Source organism: Rhincodon typus, chromosome 15 (genome assembly GCF_021869965.1).
Source record: "Rhincodon typus isolate 14 chromosome 15, sRhiTyp1.1, whole genome shotgun sequence".
Lineage (NCBI taxonomy): Eukaryota > Metazoa > Chordata > Chondrichthyes > Orectolobiformes > Rhincodontidae > Rhincodon > Rhincodon typus.
This window is the reverse complement of record NC_063346.1, coordinates 26,822,005-26,831,298: the sequence shown is the minus strand read 5'-3', so window position 1 is coordinate 26,831,298 and position 9,294 is coordinate 26,822,005.

Genomic DNA, 9,294 nt, shown 5'->3' with positions numbered 1-9,294 from the left:
AACAATATCATCTACATTCTTTTTCAGTCAATCCGTTTATGTAATTAACTCTAAAATTCAGTATATTCCAAATTCAGGTTCCTTAATTTGTGATTTTTATTATCCCCTAATTCCCTACTGGCAGATCACACAATAACGTAAAATAATATCATAAATGGACTCAAAACTTCTCTTCATCTATACCTGTCTTGAAGTTACTTTGTCCAATGTTTCCTTCCCTGCCAATTTTATGAATGATTGTATCATTGAGTGGTAACTGCCTCCATATGTAAGTACCCACTTTGCGCTACAATATGCATGGGATCAAACAATACAGCTCTAACATTCATCAGGCTTTACCTTCAACTTATGGTTCCTGTCTTTTATTTTTCCCGGTGTTCACTTGACAAAGACTCCTACACCACCTGAGTCTTAGCTCAGCCTTTTTTCACATGCACTAACTGTCCTAACACAGTGCAATTTCACCCACTGTATGTTGGGCCCTTTCACTCAGTCCACCATTACTTTTCCCAGAATCCATATTTTTTTCTTTCTGTAACATTTTGACATTATAGCCAATCATATTTTTTATATTGATTGTACTTCTATGTACATATTTTTCACCAATACTACTTTCATTGAACTTTGTGTCAGTTATCATTTAAACTATGTTTTTGTGCTCTTCCAAGCCACACTAATTCTGTTGTCAAGTAGGTGTAATTATCTGAGACCCGTTCTTCAGTGAATGGTTTTTATCATCTTATGTTTGTTACCTCTGAGGTAACATTTACTGTTGCACACTTACATCAGTGTCCCAAGACAATGTCACGCATTTGTGACTCCCACATGATCTTATTAAATGATCTATGAGGTTTCACTAATGTGTCCATGTATGGTACTGATGCATTGGGTAGTGGCTTGATCACCAATTCAATTTTTCTTAAAAAGAAAGACGATGACACAATCATTACCAAGAGAAAACTATCAGCTTGGTGCTCTCATCTAAACTTCTTTTTCACTAAAATGTATTTTAACCTCAATTGCCATTTCAACCCATTATTCTAATTACTTTTTTCTTCTGCCATCAGTCTCCACCCTTCATTACCTCACCTCATCCAATTTTACAACTTAACTATTACCATCATATCTAATTCCAGACATCTGTAGAGATTTGTAGTCCATGGAACATAATGTCATAAAATTGTAAAACAAAAGTCAAACATTTCTGTTTGATTCAGGCACAACATATTTTGTTTGTTCTTTCTCTAAGATGATCCACTTTTTTTTAAAGTTACTTGATAATTCATTCTAGATATTTGATGTATCTCTTTGTAACTTTGTCCAAATTCAATATTCTGTTTACTCCCTCAAAATCACTAACTAATTTTATATGTATTGAAACCATTGAGATAGTGTGCATACACTTTATCATTTCCCAGAATCCCTTTAAATTTTCAGTTAGCTACTCCATTTAAATGTTTTAGAATACCAAGGCATGTAAGTCTTAATACAGTTTTTGTCAAGATGTGCTTAAGATGTACCAGGCTCAGTGGTTTTGAGATTCCTGACACTCACTACAATTAATATTTCCACAGTACTTCCCCAACACTGAAATGTGTTATTGATGAATGGCTTGATGAGTTGAGGGTGCATCATCGTCCAGATAAGGTATCTCAAATGTTTCATTTTATAATATGCATCTGGAAAAAACACTTTCAATTTTCATCACTTTGGAGCCATCCCTGTCATAATTTTTGTGCTGGAAGCAACTGATCTAATATATTACCAGCATTTTGCCCGACCATAAACCATTAATCGTTTTACCAATGTATTTCAATTTGAATTACAATACACACACACTTTATATGAGAAAACTATGCCATAATATCTGAAATATATTCATATAAATATGAGACAATGTCTCTTTAGAAGTTCACTGGAAATGAAAGTAGATTTCTTGGTTTTAAAGTATTAAGAACAGTTTAAATCAAGAAGAAGTTAAGAAGTCAATTCACTCATTCCAGATGTTGGCCTGGTAAACTTTCTCTGAACTGCTTCCAATGCATTAACTTACTTTTCATAAGTACTGCAGGTGTAGTCTCACCAATGCCTTGAACAACTGAAGTATAAACTTAGAGATTGTAGGAACTGCCGATGCTGGAGAATCTGAGATAACAAGGTGTAGAGCTGGATGAACACAGCAGGCCAAGCAGCATCAGAGGAGCAGGAAAGCTGACGTTTTGGGTCTGGACCCTTCTTCAGAAAAGATTCTTCAGATCCGTTTCTGAAGAAGGGTCCAGACCCGAAATGTCAGCTTTCCTGCTCCTCTGATGCTGCTTGGCCTGCTGTGTTCATCCAGCTCTACACCTTGTTATCTCTGAAGTATAACCTTCCTATTCTTGCATTCAATTCCCTTCACATAAAGCATAAGATTCTGTTAGTTTTCCAGAATACTTACTGTACCTGTATATTAACTTACTGTGATTTATACACTAGGATACCAAGATCGCTCTGCATCTCAGAGATCTGAAACCTCTTATCATTTACATAATATGCTTTTTTTAACTCTTTTTGCCAAAATGGACAATTTCATACTTTCTCACATCATGCTCCATTTGCCAGATCTTTGCCCGCATGATGCATTTGGTTATTATCTTGATAGGGAGAAAGTTCTAGACTGCAAGGTGATATCAATGGATTGGTCAGATGGAGAAAAAAAAGTAGCAAATTGAATTCAGTCCAGAAAAGTATGATGTGATGCATCTGGACAGGTGAATAAGACAAGAGGATAGATAATAATTAGTAGGATTCTGAGAAGTGTAGTGGAACTTTGAAGTGCATATCAACAAATCCTGAACAAGAGGACAAATCATGTAAGTTGGCTAATGTAGCCTACAAGATACTTTTCTTTATTAGCGAAGACATAAATATAAGAGCAGGGATGTTCTGCCAGGACCGAATAAAACACTAGTTTAGCTCATTCAACAGCAACATCAAAACTGACTTGTTCTACTACATTGAAGGACATGCACTGTGCCACCATCTGTAAATTCCTTTCCAAGCCACATTCCATTCTGACTATATCTTTGGGATAAAATTGTGGAACTTCCTTCCTAACAGCACAGTGGGTGCTTCTATACCACACGGGTGGTAGCTGTTTAAGAAGGCAGCTCACCATCACCTTCTCTAAAGCAGTTAGGGATGCTGACTTTGCTAGTGTTGCCCATGTGCAAGGAGCAAATAAATGCTTCCTCCCTTCTGCTATTTGCAAATGGCCTTTATTCCTGTGCAACTCCTCCTTGTAAAGTGATCCGAAGTATTCTCCTACAAGAGAGGCATCACATGAGCGCAAGTTGATTCTGCTGTAAATTAATTGTGAATTTGTTGAGTAAGGGGATAAAATAAACAGAAAGTACTATTTACCAAGCTATCAGACTGACACAGTTGCTAGTTCCATTTGATGCTACGGTGCCAGTTCATGTGTTACTGCTACGCTACAGAAATCTGTAAACAGGAACAGACATTCTGAATCAGCGTTCTGTCAATTATCCCCAGGGTGTTGAGCTTCACTGCTTCATGCCTGACCTATCACTACATACCTATAAATTGCATTGCATTACAATCTGCTATTGTCCTTTCCATTCTATTCATATTATAACAAACACAAATGAAAGTCTTCATATTTTTGCTTGATATTATTCACCAATTAAGTGATACATCCCAGAGTCCCACGTATTTTGTCATCAGCAAAATAATTATGCATAATTTAATGGAGATATTTCAAGATCTCCCATTAAAAATAACAGGATTGTGAAAATATAATTAAAAATTACAGGACAGGAATGTAAATACCAAGCTCATTATTTTAGACAAGATGAAAAAGTCTTATGGTACTTTTCAATAAATCAATGAATTAACTTATTGCAATGCTCTGAATAACTGACAAAAGTATTAATTGATGGACAGAGACAAACTTTCCTGGTCACGTTCAACTCAGGCTTACATTTAATGTAATGTGATCTTTGCAAAGCAATATTCATTCTACTGACAAGAAGTGCTATAATTCACAGAAGCACCACAATTTCTAATTAAAGTTGGATGTTTAAAGGGCGCTGTACTTACGTAAGTGTTTTTGTTTCTGCAAGGCAGAAGTGCTATAAATCATTTGCATCACAATGCACAAATGGTGCAATGATGTTATTCAGTGGGAGTTACATCAATGTTTCAAGTGTTTGTAAACATACGTCAACATGAATACATTGCCCTTTCATTGAATTAATTCTTGAGATGTGAGCGATGCTGGCAAAGCTGCATTGAATTTCCATCTCTAATTGCCCTGAGAAAATGGCAAACTTTCTCCTGGAATGACTGCACCAGTTAGGTCGAGAATAAAGGGCAGAATCCTCTGCTCTTGCTGATGATGATCTTGGAGGTAAAAAGGGCATGTAATTAGGCAGGATGATGGCATGCATGAACACTGCAGCTTTCCCAGCTCAGCCAGAATGAAGTGGTAAAGCCATGAGTGACCTTCCCCCTTCCCGCTAATTGAGGTCAATTAATGAACACTTAAGGGCCTCATTCTGCAGTTACTAGGATTGACCGAGATACAGGTACCAGTCACCATGGTAGTGCACCTGGCAGCTAAAATCATACAGATTGTCACCTCCAGGGTTTGGGGGTGGAGGTCATCTCCTGATCAAAGATACTCAGTGGTTAAATAAGGGATTGGGCACCAGGAAATGGTGGTGGGGAGGAGGGGGTCTACTGAGAGCCATGCCACCTCTTATGGTGCTGAACCCTGGCCCCTTCGCTCTAATACAAACAAGCCATGAAATATACCCCCACGCATTGCTTACCTGAGGCCTGTGTTGCTCTGTGATCTTGGAATGGCAGTGCCTTTCTTTCTGCCAGTAACCATGGTCTTCGTGTCAGCACAAGATCTCCTCGCTTCTGATTGGCCAGCTGCTCTCAGTAAGCAAGACTTCCAGGCCCATGGTCTTGGCTCCAGGGGAAGACTCATCAGCGAACTGGCTTCTGCCTATTAGGCTGGTGGCTCCATGGTACTTCCCAAAATAGTCAGTGCAGGTCTTTTGCTGGCTTTCCTGTATTGGTATTCCCTAATACCACAACATGTTCTGGAATTCCATCTGTAAAGATCACCCCTTCCCACTTCTTCCAGTATTCATCCTTCTTCTCTTTTCAGACATTCCTTAAAATGCACCACTCTGAACAAAATTTTGATTGGGCGTCCTCATATTTCCTCCTTTGGCTTAATATCCATACTGTAAATACAACTTTGTGAAATGCCTTCATGTTTTTCTACATTAAACTATTATGATACGATAACCATGGATTGTCAATATCCAACACCTTTCATCTGATTTTTGTGACTTTTAAAGTCCTGACCATAGATTGAGATAAGTTCAGGGAAGCCACATGTACTACACGAAACTGGTATATTTGAAAACCATTTCATCCAAAAAAAGAGTGAAACCAAACAACTAAGGCAGCATCAACAAATTTGTATCTTGTTTAACTCACACTTGCACGATAAATTGCAGATATTGGACATCAAAGTGTCGCCTGCAACTGTTCAACTTGGAAATGTTTGAAGGTGGACTCCACATGACACAAATGGACCCTATTTCAGCAGATACTTTTGTGCAATAAAGCAAGAAGAAGGAAAAATAAATGGAAAGCTAGATCTTTCTCTCTCACCTGGTTTCTTTCAACCTTCAAAGTCAGTACTAGACGGAAAAGCAACTTTGGAAAACAAATATCGACTAAGAACTTGAGAATTCTACAAATTTCCAGGTGTTTGAGGAAACAAAGAGACAGCATTGTTCAGGACTCAGCTTTCAATCTCACAAATCAGTATCAAAACTGTCTAAAAACTTTAAAATGCATTTGCTCTTAAGTTCCTATTTGTAGTAGGCACACTCCTGCTTTATTTTAAACTTATTACCTGTGTTTAATTCTGAGTTTGATGTCACTTTCTTTTTCACTGGGGTAGTAAGCAACAAACTCGTTAATGATTAGCTCCTTCATTTCTAGAAAACTATGTTTGAATCAATCTGTATTAGCTAAATGATAAAAAAAGTTACAAAAAATTGTTCTAAGATAACAAGGTGTAGAGCTGAATGAACACAACAGGCCAAGCAGCATCAGAGGAGCAGGAAGGCTGATGTTTCAGGCCTAGACCCTTCTTCAGAAATGGGGGAAGGGAAGGGCGTTCTGAAATAAATAGGGAGAGAGGGGGAGGCGGATAGAAGATGGATAGAGGAGAAGATAGGTGGAGAGGAGACAGACCGGTCAAAGGGGCAGGGATGGAGCCAGTAAAGGTGAGTGTAGGTGGGGAGGTAGGGAGGATATAGGTCAGTCCAGGGAGGACGGACAGGTCAAGGGGGCGGGATGAGGTTAGTAGGTAGGAGATGGGGGTGGAGCTTGAGATGGGAGGAGGGGATAGGTGGGAGGAAGGACAGGTTAGGAAGGCGGGGACGAGCTGGGCTGGTTTTGGGATGTGGTAGGGCGAGGGGAGATTTTGAAGCTTGTGAAGTCCACATTGATACCATGGGAGGGATGGGAGGAATGAAAAGGCATGGAATGGAATTGTCCCAGCCTCTGAACAATGTGGTCAGTTTTGGAAATAAAGTGAGAATGAAAAAGTTATTTCCTCAACAAGGAGAAATAAGTCCAATTTTTTGCTTATGGTTTTGACATCTGGATGAGAATCTTGCTAGTGAGTAGCGAGAGGCCAATTTGCATGTGTTAGCATCTCATGATTGCCTGATTCTGCTTTATTTATGTGCAAGTTGCTGTGTCCTGACAGAACAGAGAGATACTGAGCAGCACCAATTCCCGAAACGAACGTTGGAGCAGTTACCTGGAGGTTGCAGCTCACTGGAATTTTCTCAGGGCATCCATCATGGCCAGCATTCACCAATGTCTCAGGGTATGCTCCATGGGCAGTGGCTAGCTGCAATCTCTAACTGTAGAAGTCAATATTGGACCCGTTTCAGCCTCATCACATCATCATAGCCCACATGGGCACACCTAAAATACAGTCCATCATTTCGATACCGCATTTTGGAGCTCACTGTCACCTTGCACGTCAATGTTCCTGCAAGGCTGCTTTGAGCACAGGGTCAGGCACTACCTCATGCATCCCAACAGGGTGCATCTCAGGCTTTTTGCTTTCGCGGTGCTCATTCATTTCACACCTACTTGGACGCTCACACCATCTCTGTCTCACCTTTCGTTTTAATGCATGCACTAAATCAGGCAGCTTCTCATACTTGCCAGCACTGATCTATCAAGGGGCAGACATGTTCCTCCACAGCATTGTGCTATGTCAAGGTCACACAGCACCAAGTGTCAACAGCTTATGAAGCAAACACACTGCATATGCTTCAACCAAGTGGCCATATCTCAACAATTAAGGGGAGTAACTCTTAGTCAAGTCCAGGGGTCTGTCTTCAGTCAGTCAAGGGCATCATCCAACCACAGCCCAGAGGTATTCAGGGTTGGGGTCTGTACTCTTATTGTCCAAGGAGTGGGGCACAACTAGTCTTTCTGATCCATTGTAAGCAGTCCAGGGATGCGTAGTTATTCAGTCGGGGAGATACACAGAGATCAGTCAGGGGGCTGGGCAGTCATTAATCAGGGCAGTCGTTCCAAGTCAGATAGGTAGAGTGGGCTACCCTTACAATCTCTATTGTGAGACATGGCTTATGCGGCATACATCTGAATACAGTCTATTATGTTAATGGTCCATACCAAGGCATCCTGTTGCCCTTCTTATTGGATGGCTCAATGTCCCAGTATGTGGAGAATATTGTCATTTGTTGTACTGTGCTGAGCTTTGTTTCTGATAGACTCATTGGAACTGTACTGAATTGATCCAAGTGTAGCACTTGTTATCATCTCTGTGACACAGCACTATGAGCCACCACAGAAATTGATGAGGAACGTGTGAATCTGGAAGCTCAGGACTAGCAGCAACCTCCAGCAGTTGCCAAAACAATCTCCAAATGTAGAGTTTCCAGGGGAAGGTCCATTAATGGTACAAAGAATATACAGGGTACACGTAATTTTTTTGTCTTTGATGGAATATCCTTCAGATGAGCGAGGCACTGAACCGAATGAGGATGTATGAGAAACCATGACAGAATAGTAGCACAGCAGGAAAAGTGAAGAAAGAATAAATTGATAAGCTGCATGTGCACTTGGGAATAAATTGGTACTGCTTTTTTCTCCAGTATCAACACATTTATAGTTAAAGAACGATGACTTCCACAACTGAGAAGCATGTGCCATATAATTCCTATCTGTTTTGTTGAGCCTGGCACGACTACAGTGCATGAGTTTGAGAATTGAAGTTGTATGGCATTATAATCTATACACAGGTAATGGTGAAAGCATCAGATCATAACACAACTAACTTCATTAAGAGGTAAAGGCTCCATTTGCTCGATGTCTAACTCATCAGTGACTGTTGCAAATACATCTTACAATTCTATGTCAGCTACCCTTGAAGCTTCCTTGATCCCTATATGCTTGATAACTCGTAGACTTCTACTTCATACCAATGGCTGCTTGATTTGCAATGTTGGTTGCTGGGAGACAAAAGACTACCTCACCAACCATGGCTGTAGTTGCCGTTACACAACCTCCTGACTGAGGCCAAGTGTAGATACAATGTAATACATTCTTCCACTGGGGCCATTGCTGGGAACCATGCGCTGTCTCCTTGAGGTGATGTTCCTACCAATGCACAGGCCTGGCTGTTCATTGCAGTAGTCTACAGATGTAGACATTCATGAGGAGGAACACTTTGACTATGATGCACTATATCTGTGCCAAGCTCAACAAGGCAGACAAGAATTATATGACACCTGCTTCCGATGGAAATCAGTTGTGTGAAGTCATCATTCTTTGTCTATAAATGTGTTGATGCTGGGGATAAAAAGCAGTATCTGGTTATTTCCCAAGTGCAAATGCAACCTATCAATTTCTTCTTTCTTCACTTTTCCTGCTGTGCTACCAAGGTCAATATTACAAACTATTGGAAGGCTTCACAACAACTGCTGCGATGGCATTCAATCAGGACCATATTTTATGGTAATTGTTTGCACAAGGAAAAGAATAGCAATCAGGGTTCTAATATCGTGGGGCACTAAGGAATAGTAGCCTCTCCAGATTCATTCTTGTAGCTAAAGCTAAAATGACATTTGACCACATATAACAAGGTGTAGAGCTGGATGAGCACAGCAGGCCAAGCAGCATCAGAGGAGCAGGAAGGCCGACGTTTCGGGC